Below are 13,113 nucleotides of genomic sequence, written 5' to 3' on the forward strand. Positions count from 1 at the left end.
TCCAGATCATTCTGCAAGTTTTAGCAAAGAAGACAGAGGAGCTGTTTACAGACAGCTGTAGGAGCTCATCTCATTTGTTTCCTACATAGCCTCTAGAGAGGATTTAATGATTGGTTTGGGTTCAGGTATTTCACCTGTACTCTTGGGAGCTATATTATGCTGGCTGGTGTTAAGAAAACATAGAGCTGAGGCTAGAATGTTTACTAGGAAGTCTGTCTTTCTCTGAAGTCATCTATGAATCCACTGTTACAGTATATATTATGTTTCACTTTAAATGACCCTCCATAGTTCTTTTATAAACATGTAATCAATACCATTTCCTGACATTTAAAAGGATTTAGACTGAACAATAGCGTGAGAATTTTCTGCTTAGCTTCTGTTCACCAATGTTCAGTTGTTTTGGAACACATTTTAGTTGCTACAAAAAACATTTTATTTCATGTTTGTTTTTTTCTCATTGGATATGCATGAGCTTCCAGCCTCTTCCTTCTAATGCACCAGGAGCTGGCATGTTAGCTTAAGCCCTTAAGTCCTGGGAAAAATCCTGCTTCTACTCCTGTTTCCACTCAAACAGTGGAAGGGAGCACCTAATATTAGATCCTCCATAAATAGTATGGATGCTTTTTTGTTTTCAAGTAGCTATTTAGAATTGGGGCTACAGTTTCCACTAGTGTATTAGTTTTTTAAAAGGCAGAATTTGGAGACTAAAATGTTTGGCAACGTTTCTTAAAATATCCTGCAGTTCTTAAAAATGCATGCTGTTTAGCTTAGAGTTAGAGCAACCAGTGTCCTGAAAGGAGGTGTAGAAAATTAGGCTCAGCTGTGGCTGTTGTTTTCTCTCAAGTTATAGAGGAAAACTGGAGGCTTCACTGCAAGAAAGGGAAGACAAGGTACCTCTGATTATATCATAATTTCTAGGGCCAGCAAACCAAGATATCTACTTTACTGCTGTGAATTAAGCATGTCAGATGTTCCTTTTAAAATTTAGGAAAGACTTTTTTTTCCTTTTGCAAGGTGACACAGCTGTTCACGTTCATGTTGCACCAGGAAGAGCCTATGTTCATTCTCTCCCTAAAAGCAGGTGCTGCTGAACTAACAGCAGCCTGCTTGGAAGAGGGATGGAGCACAGAAAAGAATGGCAAAGGAAAGGTGTATCTTTGTTTGAGGCACGTGATAAGGGATGGGGTAGAAGGGGGAGAGACTTGACTTTGGAGCTGAGCCAAGATAACATTTCCAGGAAAAGGGTCAGACACAACTGAGATGGGAGCTTGCTGGATATATTTCTTTAAACCAATTAGTTTGAGGATTTTAGCAGCCAGTTCTACTAAGATGATCGTTAACCTCCCCCAACATAACTTGGCCTGTCTCCTTGCCAATAACCACAAGGGAGATAGGTTGGTGCTTAAAAGCTCTCCCTCAACTTCCAGGCTGTTCAGATTGTGAAGTCTCTCCCATTAACTAATCTTGCAACATGCAGTTAGTAGTCAGCAGTAAGCATCCTTGAAGTATGGGCAGCTAATAATGGTGCCAGTAATTGAGCTATTCCATAGCTACAGACTTCATTCTTGTTCTACTCAGTATGGCCCACTGTAGTGGGTTTGTGTAGTTAAATAACTCTTCCAAATTTATGTGGTCACATACGGCTGCGACTACAAACTAGATGGTTACTTGGCAATGTAGATTCACTTTATGGTGATCACTTTAGTCATGTTATTCAGCTTGGATCCTAATGCAGTAGATGTATCTATTACAGCAATGCGTCCCAAAAAATAACTGGAAACCGAAAATTGTCTTCTTTGAACATTAAAAGAGAAAAACATACCTGTGAAACATTTGTCTAAAAGACACATTACAGCTGTGACTTGCACATATCAGGCTGCAGGATATTGTGATTTTTTCAGTTCAGTCTTACATGAAGAAACTCTAAAACAAACTGTTGAAGATGTGCAGCACGAGAACTGGCTTCTGCACTTCATTATTTAACATGAAATCTCATGTCAGTTCACTCACAAGGAGGTATAAGCATTAAACCCATTGTGATCCGCATTGTACCAGAGCAGAAGGAACAGCTGATAAAGCAGTACTGTATGTGTGATGGGTGGAATACAGATGAGGTAGGTTTGCTTTCCCAGATGTTGCCTGACAGACTGATGACAACATGATGTGGGCTGAAGAAAGCATAAGGGAGAATGGGCAGTTGCCTGCTCTGCTGTGAGTAAATCTTGATGGCCCAGATAAACATAGTCTCTTCATCACTGATAAAGCAGAAAAGCCATCTCCTTTAAATAGTTTAGCCCACAAATGTGCTGCATTTGTTGATTTATGAACTTAAGGGGATGGTGAATGGGTTTTTGTAGTAGACAAGCATTTGACCTTAAAATGAAATGTGTGTAAAGCTCCATACTTTGCTGCATATGTGGACAATATTCCAGCTTTTGCTGTTCCTGGATACAGAAGTCCACAAATCTGACTACCAGTGCTACATTAGGTGATTTCATATCAGAAATGTTGTAGTCTGCACAGTCAGTCAAAAGCAGTGGTCTGATCCAGAGAGCAAAACCAAGCTGGGACAATGCATAGCATAACGATCACATAACTTTAGGCCTTTATTTAATTATGAGTCATTTCTTAGCCACTTCCATCTGAACTGTGAAGGCAGTTCACTAGGTCAGTTGTTGACATCATTTGGATAGATAGATGGGCAAGGGCTGTGAGATCTAAGCAGAAAAATAAAGTTTAATTCTTTATTTATAATCATAGTGTAGCTGAGTCTCAGAGCTGTGCTTGTGTGCACTCCCAATGTGCTTAAATTCCCAGAGTGGTCCAGGAACTCCCAGGCTTGTCGTCTGCATAGGTGAGATAAAGGGCTGGTTTGAGACAGCAGACCAAGTTGAAACTAGGTGATTGATTGGACTGCTGGCCATCTGCACAAGAAGTATTTGACAGCTTGTTACAAGAGCTATCCCAGTGGGAATTTCAGACAGTTCTTGAGATTTTCCAGGCAGACCCTGCTGTGCCTAGACCGATTTGTATGCTTAAGCATGTCGATTAACATCCTGGGTGAAGATTCTGGTTGTCCCAGATACTCACAGACAGTTCCTGCAGCAAAGGTAGTCAATTGTATAAGGGTAAGACAATCAATAGAAACAGTTCTTGCATGTGTAGAAATGATCATGTAGGACAATCTTTTGTACATGCTTAAGATAGGAAATGTTTTGTATATAGGTTAAGGTAATCTATATCAATGCATTGTGCATGTCTTGCAGTGGTCACGTAGGACCACATGCCAGCTGGATTACAAAACTTAGACAGAAACGTGTTTTAGGGAGTCTCACTCAATCCAACTGAGATGACCCTGCAAGGACCCTTACTACAGAGATTCTCTTTACCATCCAGACAGCAACCAAGTGTCCTTTCTAGCACATTGTCCTGCCAATACAAGAATTATTCTAAGTCAGTATCCTGTTAGCTGTTTTATAATATTCTCTATGTGTAAATGCCTTTGCAGCAAATAAAATTAAACGCATCTCAAATGCCATGAAATCATTGGCTTTTCCAATGAATGATAGCATAGATAGGGCTGTATGTATCGTACATTGCCATATACCAATTTTGGAACCATGGTCAAGCAAATACTTCCAACAGAATGGCAGATACCACCTGCTGAACATGGGAGAGAGGGACCTCACTGGCAGTTGGGAAGATGTGAGAGTGTATTTGATAAACAGATTATTAGCTTGTTGTTTTTCACACCAGCTGCATAGGGTGACAACAATAGCAGTGTTGATAAATCCTTGAACAACAAAACTGACCGGCATTCTCCTGCATTCCATCATCTTCCTGGTCAAGCAGTTGCACTGGATATTGCAGAAGTAGTCATCCATAACAATTTATTTCAGGATAATGGTGACTAACCCCTAACTATCACAGGTTTTAACAGTTAGACTCTATTTGTGTTGCACTGCATGCAGATTATATATTGCTTAAGGGCAGTGCATGTTTATTTATCTGTTAAGTAGTTCACTGTATGCCTCAGAGGCAAACATACAAAGTTATAAAGCAGAAGTACATTACTTTCCTTCCTTTCTTTTCCACTTCATATGCAAGATCTAATTGCTATTAATGCAATACAGAATGAGAAACACAGCATCTGTTAATGTTTACATTCATTTGCACGGTGGTAAGTATTCAATTAAAGTGTTTCTACAGCACTGAGGTGTTGATCAAATACTGTTACAAGTTACAGTGGGCTTGGAATGCTCCTGTATTTCATTGGTCTTCCTGTAAACTGGCCTAGTGCACATCAGTGAAATAATAGGCATACATTGCTGTTTCTTCCTGCCTTTTCCCTTTCTCTTTAATTTTTTTTTAATATGCAAATTTAAGATTTTGAAAACCAAAGTCTATAATCAAAATATTGTACAGATTTTTATAACTTGCATGGCTTAGTTTTAGATTTGAATTTCCACATTATAATTGAGACTTTGTGTATTTGCTAATGAACATACTGAATACCAGAGACATGAAGTTTCAGGTGATAAAATATGCTTGTGGTTGTGACACAATGATACCATGTTAAGAACAGGGTCTTTTATCCATAGTTTTAAATACACAACTGGACATTAACAGACCAGGTTTTGTAAGCCAAGATATTTTCCCTTAGACTGTTTGGAAGGAAATGAGTGTCTACCAAGAAACAGATAGCAATTCAAAGTCCCCAGCACAGTGGAACCTTTGTGAACTGGTCAGAATCTATCCGTGCAGAGTGAGTAGCCTAAGCCGAACTTCCTCTGCCCTCCCAGTCCCTCTTCTGCACAAAAAAGAAAAAAGCCATGCAACATTAACAGACTATTATTTAAATGTGTTTTCTGTTATTATTCAGACCTAGAATATGAAGAAAGCAATTTTACATAAAATCAAACTGGTTCTTAGAATTCTGCCTATTCTAAACAGGTAGTCATGAAAGAATGCTGTGGAAACCGGTGGGGCTGGTCAGAAATTGGTCATAGTGCCATTTCTGACTTCTAGCAGTTGTCATCTAGCTTTCATGAGCAGCATCACCTCTAACTTTGTGGAAGGAGGCAAGATACCAAATGTGGAGTAGCTTTTTGCAGATTTTTATGTCATTTCTCTTTGGATTTACAAATGTTATCAGTTAATTTGAAATTTGGAACTGTAAGAGTTTGGTATACTGGGATGAAGCCCGATGTGATGCAAGAAGGCGCAGTACTTCTGGGCCTCTTTCAAGGGTCCCAGTCTGCCTACTGTGTTGTGCAGTGCTTCTGCTATTCCAAAAGAAAGCCTCATGCCTACCTTTGTAAACCTCTTATATTTTCCTGCTGTTGCTGGTGCTTTGAAAAAACATTGAAGTTCTTGGTTAGTTTTATAACTTATTTCTAATTGTTGTAGGCTTCTCTGTAGCTCCACCTTTTTCTCGCTTCTGGGGAAAGGCAGTACAGTTGTTCTGTATTACCTCCACCAGGAAGCCAGCGTAGCTGCTCTTTGTAACATATGTGAAGTGACAAATAAGGAGCCAACTCTCTTCCACTTACATCACCCACATTTGTATCATAGTAGCTGACTGTGACATTTCAATAGCAAGGATTTCTGTTTGGCATTCAGCTTCTTAAACATTGCTCATTGCAGCAACATGTGCTGCACCTCCAGGGAAGGCAATTTTAGCAGAGAATGAGAAAAACATGAATAACTGCACATGAGATTTTGCAAAAATTATTCAGTTTGACAAAAATGAAAAAAGGTGCCTTGGAAAAAAAAGAAAAAAAGGCACAGTGTCTCGAACCAACTGCTGCAACTATTATTTGTCCTATGCATCCCCATTACATGAATATCCCTATTTTCTTAGAACGTTAGCATCCATCCATGAGAAATAAAAAAATTTTGCTGTCCTAACCTTGGACATGCAAAAATTGTTTTAGCACTTTGATCTGCATGAGGGGTGTGGGTTGTATATCCCTTGTACTTGCTGGAGAGAGTTTATGGTCATCCTGTGCTCCACCGCAATTTTTTTTCTTGGTACTAGAGATAAAAAGCTGGGAAGATATATAATGACTAGATCTTAGATGGTCTTAGATCTTAATGGCTTTTCACTTGCTCACAAGGACACCTCCCTGCCAAAGGGCATTCGATTACTGATAGAAGAATAGCAGTGACTGTTCAGGGCATTCCTAGTCAGGTTCAGTATTGACGTGAGAATCTTCCCAGAACATTTAGTGATTCTTGCTTTTAGATTTACGAAGAACTGACCTATATGTATTTCTGTGTCTGATTGAGAAGCTGAAAAAAGATAGCAGGCTAAAAGGACTCCAAGAATGTTCTTGATTCACCACCAGGGAGCTGAAAATATTAGAATTCATAATTTGTAAGGTACTTGGTGTTGTCTTGTTTCTGAGAAACAAGTGAGATTCAGGGAAGTGCTGCACGGAAGTTCAGATGTGAGCTACTTCCCATGGAGCGGTTCAGCAGGCAGTGTAGGCACAAAGTATTCTGAAGAACTAGGGCTGAAATAGTCATTCTTGTGGTGAAAAATGATGTTCATCTTATCTAGGCACACCTTCTTGTATGACCCTTTTTCTTAGCACTGGATGGAAATGACAAGCCATGCTGTGTGCCTGACATAGCACAAGAACACATTGAAGTCAGTCTTCTGATAGGTCTTCATAAACCATCTCAGTCTGGGTAAGGGTGTTCAGGCTGATTCAGGCTTTGAGTACTTGCTTCAAAGGGGAGATATATAATAACATTATTAATGAGATGCCATTGGTGGTACCTCTTCTTGAGTCAACTTGATGTGAGAACATTTAAATTTCTAAATTGGGAAATTTCCTTTCTCTCAGTGGAGATACCACTTTGCAGATCAAACTGACTTAATCCTGCAAAAGTTTCATTCTTTGCGTTTAAGTTGATGGTGTCTAGGTCTCACCCTTTCAGAAACAAAGATGAAAACTGAGTAGTGTTTTGATCACTGATAGTTTTTCCAAATACTCCTCCATTATTTCAGGTTTTACTACTTTCACAGCTGAGTGGATTCCACAGTTTTTAGCTGATACAGATGAAAGCCTATAAAATAGCTCCATCTGTATTGTTTTAAGCAGGCATTTAGGATCTGTATTCACCTGGAATTATGGTGACACTGATGGTCTTAGCCCTTACATCAGATGTTTCAAGAAGTGTAAGAGATACACGCCTGCTACATGGACACTTCCTCTAAACACTGCTCATGCAAATTAACTGTTTTCTGAAGTATTTGACAATATTTAACTAGAACCTAGGCAATAAGCTAGAGACATGTCATGATCTTAAAGTTCAGTATTTCTTGCTTTGAAGGAGCCCAGCTTTCCAAATAATGTCTTTGTTTTCTTCTGATTGTTTCTCTAGTTAGTGCTGCATTGTTTGAGAGACATCTTAGCTTTCTAATAACAAAGAAAAAGAACACTTCCCCCCACCAGTCACAATCACTGCTTCTTATACTAGGTTATTGTTAGTTTTGCTTGTTCGTAATTGTAATACATTTTATCCTTTATTATCCTTTTTATTCCAGATGTGTTCCTGGAGCTTTTTAGTCCCCAGGAGTTTTGATCTATTGTAATACTTACCATTGGAGAAAAGAACACTGCTTCGTGTAATTTTTGTTCTCTTGAAGAAATAATTGCGATATAAGAAATTCCATTCACCTGGCCTCCAACCCTGCAGGATGGAGGATGATTTATTTTCCTGCAAATTCTTTGCTTTTTCTGAAAATAAGAGAACTAATAGTTCTTTATGGGATATAGCATTTATTCCACTAGCTGGATGTGTGTTCCACCCACTAATGGCCTCTTTTTTGGTGCAGCATTTTCAGCTGTTGAAGTTTTACCATTCTTTCTTACTTTTAAGACAGAAAAAGTAAGAGCTTAGGTCTGGAGAGAGTTGATTTTACTGGTGAGGTGCTGGATTCTGGGTAGAGATTTTCTTCGGAATAGAAGAATTAATCCTTTTTCTCATATATATTTGCTGTGTTTTGACTTCTTGTTACTATGTCAGAGACCTAATGGAAGCTACGTTCCCCACATAGTTTCCACAAATCATGCTAGGACATCAGGAAAAGGTTTTTCACTGAGAGGGAAGTTAGTCACTGGAACCAACTTGGTGGCTCCCCAGGGTCACACCACCAAGATCTTGAACTCAGGTCATGAGACCAAGCCTGACAGAATTTAAGAAACATCTGGATGACCCTTTTGGTCGTATGGTTTAGTTTTAGATCGTCCTCTATGGAGCAGGGAGTTGGACTCGATGATCCTTATGGGTCATTCCAAATTGAGGTATCCTATGGTTCTTTCTTATGCAACTGTGGCTGTTGCACTGAAGTACATATGGTTTTGTATGGATACAAACAGGACAAGATGTTTCAGTCTTAAACAGGTGAGAAGTCATTCCGTCAGTATTTTTGGGGTTTCGTTGGGGATTTTTGTGCACATGATAACTGATATTTTAGACCTTCAGTTTCCTACCAGGCTTTACTCAGTTAGCAACAGGCACCATAACTATTCTGCAGCCTTCTTTCATCATCCTTAAAAAAACGACTCTTGCACAAATTTTCCAGTAGGGAAAAAAATCCCACTTCAGATAAATTTTCATCACTGAGCTGAGGCTGTTTCTGTTCAGCATAATGTGTTTATGCACGATATGGTGTTGCTTTTTATTCTGAACAGTGAGTCTTGATGACACCTGTTTAATATCCTGACATCATGCAAAATACAGATTGGATGCCTCTGGACTTTGATCCCAAGAGCTGCATGGAAATTTGCTAGAACATATAATGGCTGCAGCTAATGTGCATGTATTTGCATAGTTAATAAAGTTAAAAAGCTGACAATGATAGTATTTTCATGGATTTGTATCTTCCCTGATGGATTAGTACAAAAAGCTTGTTGATTGAGTTCACTAGCAATTAAAGTGGGCAATTGATCTTTCTTATCTTTCCAAACAGATGAAGTGAGAAGGGCAGCCACAAGTTACTTTTCACCACTGGGCAAATTCTGGCTGGATCTACCTGTCAGTCAGCTTTTAGCAGAAAGCTCTGGCTTCCTGCCATTTTATCTAGACCAGCCTGTGTGTGTGTTTTCACTCATTCACTGACAGGAAGGAAAAAAGAAAAAGCTTTATCTTATTTTCTAGGGAAGGCTTGAGCTTTTGCCTCTTCTAGAGAGGTAGGACTGGGAGGCTGGTGTCTGCCTGGTTATCACTGACCTCTCTTAGGATGGTCTGACTCTTGTAGGTCCTCCACCCTTGACCACCGCACTGGAAACAGTGTAGTTGAGGCCAAAGACCCCAAAGTAACAAGAAACAGCACTGACTGAGACTGGCCACACTCTTGTGTTCTGCAGTCTCGTCTTGCAAAAAACAAGAGGGCATTCAGCATTTTGGAGATAGCAAGAAACAGTGGAGAAAATTTAGAATTTCTCAAATCAGAGAGTAAAGAAAAAGACTCAAATGGGAACTGGCTGTTTGAGTTTGATGGGGCTAAGCAAGGTGGGAGGAAAGCCAGCCAAATACCTAAGGGAAGGGAGATCATCCTCAAAGATCCCAGTAAGTGAATTATCTTTTAGCTATTCCTTTTCCAAAAAAAAAAAGGTTTGGCTGAATGTCTTGTTACTTAAATGGCAGAAACAAAAAAAAAAAACACATCAATTTTACTTTATATAACAGTCTGCAGTTTCATCCATATAAAGCACGTTGGTTCCAAACATGGAGCATGGATGAGCTCTTGGCACCCTCAGTTAATTTTGTTATTAAGGAAGTTGTTTTGAAGAAGCATCCTTAAATCAGGTTTTTCCCACTTGTCTGCCCTTTTTGTGCATGTGTGTATTAGTGAAAGACTTGGAAAGAAAGGAAAAAAAAAGAAGAAAAACAATACTCAGCATCAGTCAGACTGTGTTATGGACTTTGCTACAGAGATGAGAATTAATTTGCAGTTATTCTCCTTTGCTGATGCTGATGCTGATTTGGGAGGTTTTGTTTGTTCTGCATTTTTAATATCTAATCTTCCTTTCCAGTTGTGGCTTGCTCCATGGTTTCTGCATTTGGTCTACATTATCAAGGAACCAGAGGTTCAGATAATCATCCATTTCTATCTCAACCTTTTTGCTCACTGGTATTTGTATCCAAACTTGTTGCATGTATGTGTGGAAGATACCATCTGTTTCTTAAAGTGAAAGATGAGGCAGAATTCTATTAAAGTCACCAGTGCTTCTGTGATGAGTAAGAACAACAGCAGCAAAGGCCAGCAGAAACAGAAAAATAATTTTAGCAAAAATGTATAAATTCCCGTCTCCTTACAGTTGTTTCTTATTGTGAGTTATTATTATTTCCTAAAATACTCAGGCACCAGAAATTCTGAATCTAGAAAACTTAACCAGCTTTGCTGGATTTCTGGTTTCCTTGACAACCATTCATATAAATAGTAAGAACTTGTTATGGGGGGGAATATCAGTATAATTGAAACCTGTGAATCACCCGGGAAAAAGCTAAATTCAAAGTTGAAGTTACAAGTTATGCAGCAAACATTAACAGAAGAGACTGTTTTCATTTAAATAAAGCACTTCTGTTAATGTTTGCTGGATACCTGCTAGGATGGAGCAAAGGCAATGATTTTCCCAAGGTGAGATGCCAGAAGATTCCTTTAGGCTCTCCTCCTGAGGAAGCTATTACAGGTGACAGTCACCTTCTTCTTCTCTTTGGTGACTTGGAATTTCTCTCGCTTCAGATTTTTCTTTTATTATTATTATCTTTAAAAAAAAAAAAAAAACCAGCTAGAGACAAGCATGAATGTTATACCCGTATTTAAAAGTTAACTTGCTATTCCCCTCCTTTTAACCTGCTATTTCCCTCTTTTCTCAATGATTCAGTTAACCCAGCCTCAGCAACAATATATTGATATTGCTCTCCTGGAAGCAAGATAGTGAGAAAGTCCCTGCCTGGAGTTTAAACACTGGGGGAGGTATAGTCAATGTGAAATGGGGAGGACTATCCTAGAACTAATCCTGATCTATGCTAGTGCTGCTAGAATTGTGACTCGGGTTTCAGGAATGTGGTGAAAGGTGTGGCAAATATTTACAGCAGATGCAGATTCACACAGATGAATCTGTGAAAAACAGTGATGAGAAAAACTGTCCATCAAGAAAACTGCCTTGTGCCAGCAAATCGATATTGTTTGTTTACCCCCTCTTTTTGGGCTTTGTGTTGCAAAAAAACCCTTAGTTATATGATAGCCATTAAAGTGGTGGCAGTATTTTCCTCCAGTTTAGAAACAAAATGAAAGACTTAAATAAAGGTCTTATGATTTAAAAAAACAATATCTTGCTACTTCTGGTGTTTGTAGTAGCAGCAAAGCACTAAGCAAGTAATGAAAAAGCTGTGAGAACAAGTTATCAGCTGTGTCTAGAAAGTTATTTATCCAATCTGAGGAAATAACAGTCTTTATTGTTATCTGATTCACACATCAGAATTTCCAGGGTTGTTTCCCACGCCTGGGACATGAATTTGGCTGGTTTTCCTTCACAGAGATCCCTCCTGCTCTATGTTCTTTCATCATGTAGATTGCACTGGTTTTCAGATCAGGGTCAGATACAATTCAGAACAATTCAGCTACAATTTGTGCAGATTTACAACATTCTTCATGATTTTGCTGTGGCCTGGAAGTTTTGGTTTGTTTGCCTTTTTTTAAGATTTTGAAGTTAGTTTATCACCTGACTAATATAATCTTCAGGAAGATAGTGCCTATGTTGAAGAAAATAGATGATGAATACTTTTGGATACTCGCATTTCCATCAAGTCATTCATTAGAAAGCCTAATTCACATTTTTGTCTATTTTAATCAGTATATTCTAGATGCCAGATACTTTTAATGGCAAAACCTGGCATGTCAGCTCTCAGGAGGCAAAATCTACAGACTGCCTTTTCAACATCCTCCAGGCTCTTCTGTTTTCTGGCTTCTATTTGCTGCTGGCTGTTACCTTCCCCAGCACAGGGAATCTGCAGTTTGGGTGGTGGTGGGTTTGGTTCTACTTGATCCCATTTATTAACCCATCTCTGAGAGGGGTGGGGGTGCATGCAAGTGGCACCTTCTGCCTTCAGGCTTGCTGTTTCCCAGCCTGGTGCTTCAACCCAGCCGTCTGACCTACAGGCTCTTGCAAGATACTGGCCTTAGTGGTGCTTTTGTAAAGTTAGCTGAGCAACAAGGCTGTCTTTTATTTGGAGTGGGGATGGGGATACTATGTCATAGCTGTGGATTATTTTGATTGATTTTTTTCCCAAGCATATCTAGGAAGATACAGTGAATGCAGTGACAAAACCAATATATTTTTGAAGGTTGCATATTTCCAGAGTAAAGTGTTTAAGGACATGCTGCCAAGCAAAACGTTTCATCGGCCAAAATTCCATCTTACCACACTGAGCAAATGTGACCCAAATTAAACTGGTAGATAGCCGGGTCCAAAGAAACAGAAGTCATAAAGAAGCTGTGACACTCTGCAGCAGGATGTTGCTGAAAACTTATAGGACTTCAAAAACCAACCTAATTCACGAATGAAAAATCCACCAAAAGTTATTAATCAAAAAAATGCCACCTATTGCTCCAAAATCTGTTGCAAATTGCTGCAGGGTGGGAGTATATATGGGGGCAGTATTGCTGTAGAATTTCCCTGGGTTTATATTCTTCAGTAGGCACCTGCCACCAGCCACTATCAGATGCCAGCTACTGAGCTCAATGGACTCTTGATCTGATAGGATACGGGCACCTTAAGTTGTTTGTCCTTCCATGTTGGTCACTGTCATTCTGCTTTCTGCTAAGTCTACAAGTCTCTATCCCTTTCAATGAGGCTCAAGTGGCCTTCCCTTGTATAGTTATTTAACTTACTATGGAGAGTCAGTACTCACCTGGGAAGCCTGGGCAAGTTTCCTCATCATTTATTTGTGGGGGAAAAAAGCATATTAAAATTTAAAAAAGAATAATCACACAATTCCCTAAAGAAGTACAGTATGACAGTTAAAGTCTGGCTGAATATATTTGTCATTACTTACTATAAGAGTTGTGCGTTGTGATCAAATGTGGAGGCA

At 39.2% G+C, this 13,113-nt stretch overlaps 1 protein-coding gene across 6 annotated transcripts in view; it reads left to right on the forward strand.

Annotated features, from left to right (window-relative positions):
- LARGE1 (LARGE xylosyl- and glucuronyltransferase 1) overlaps positions 1–13,113 on the forward strand; it is a 276,414-nt gene that overhangs the window by 154,615 nt on the left and 108,686 nt on the right. The window lies entirely within an intron of this gene.

The sequence above is a fragment of the Pipra filicauda genome, unplaced genomic scaffold (genome assembly GCF_003945595.2).
Source record: "Pipra filicauda isolate LSUMZ 115617 unplaced genomic scaffold, ASM394559v2 scaffold201_size1378038_pilon, whole genome shotgun sequence".
Taxonomy (NCBI): domain Eukaryota; kingdom Metazoa; phylum Chordata; class Aves; order Passeriformes; family Pipridae; genus Pipra; species Pipra filicauda.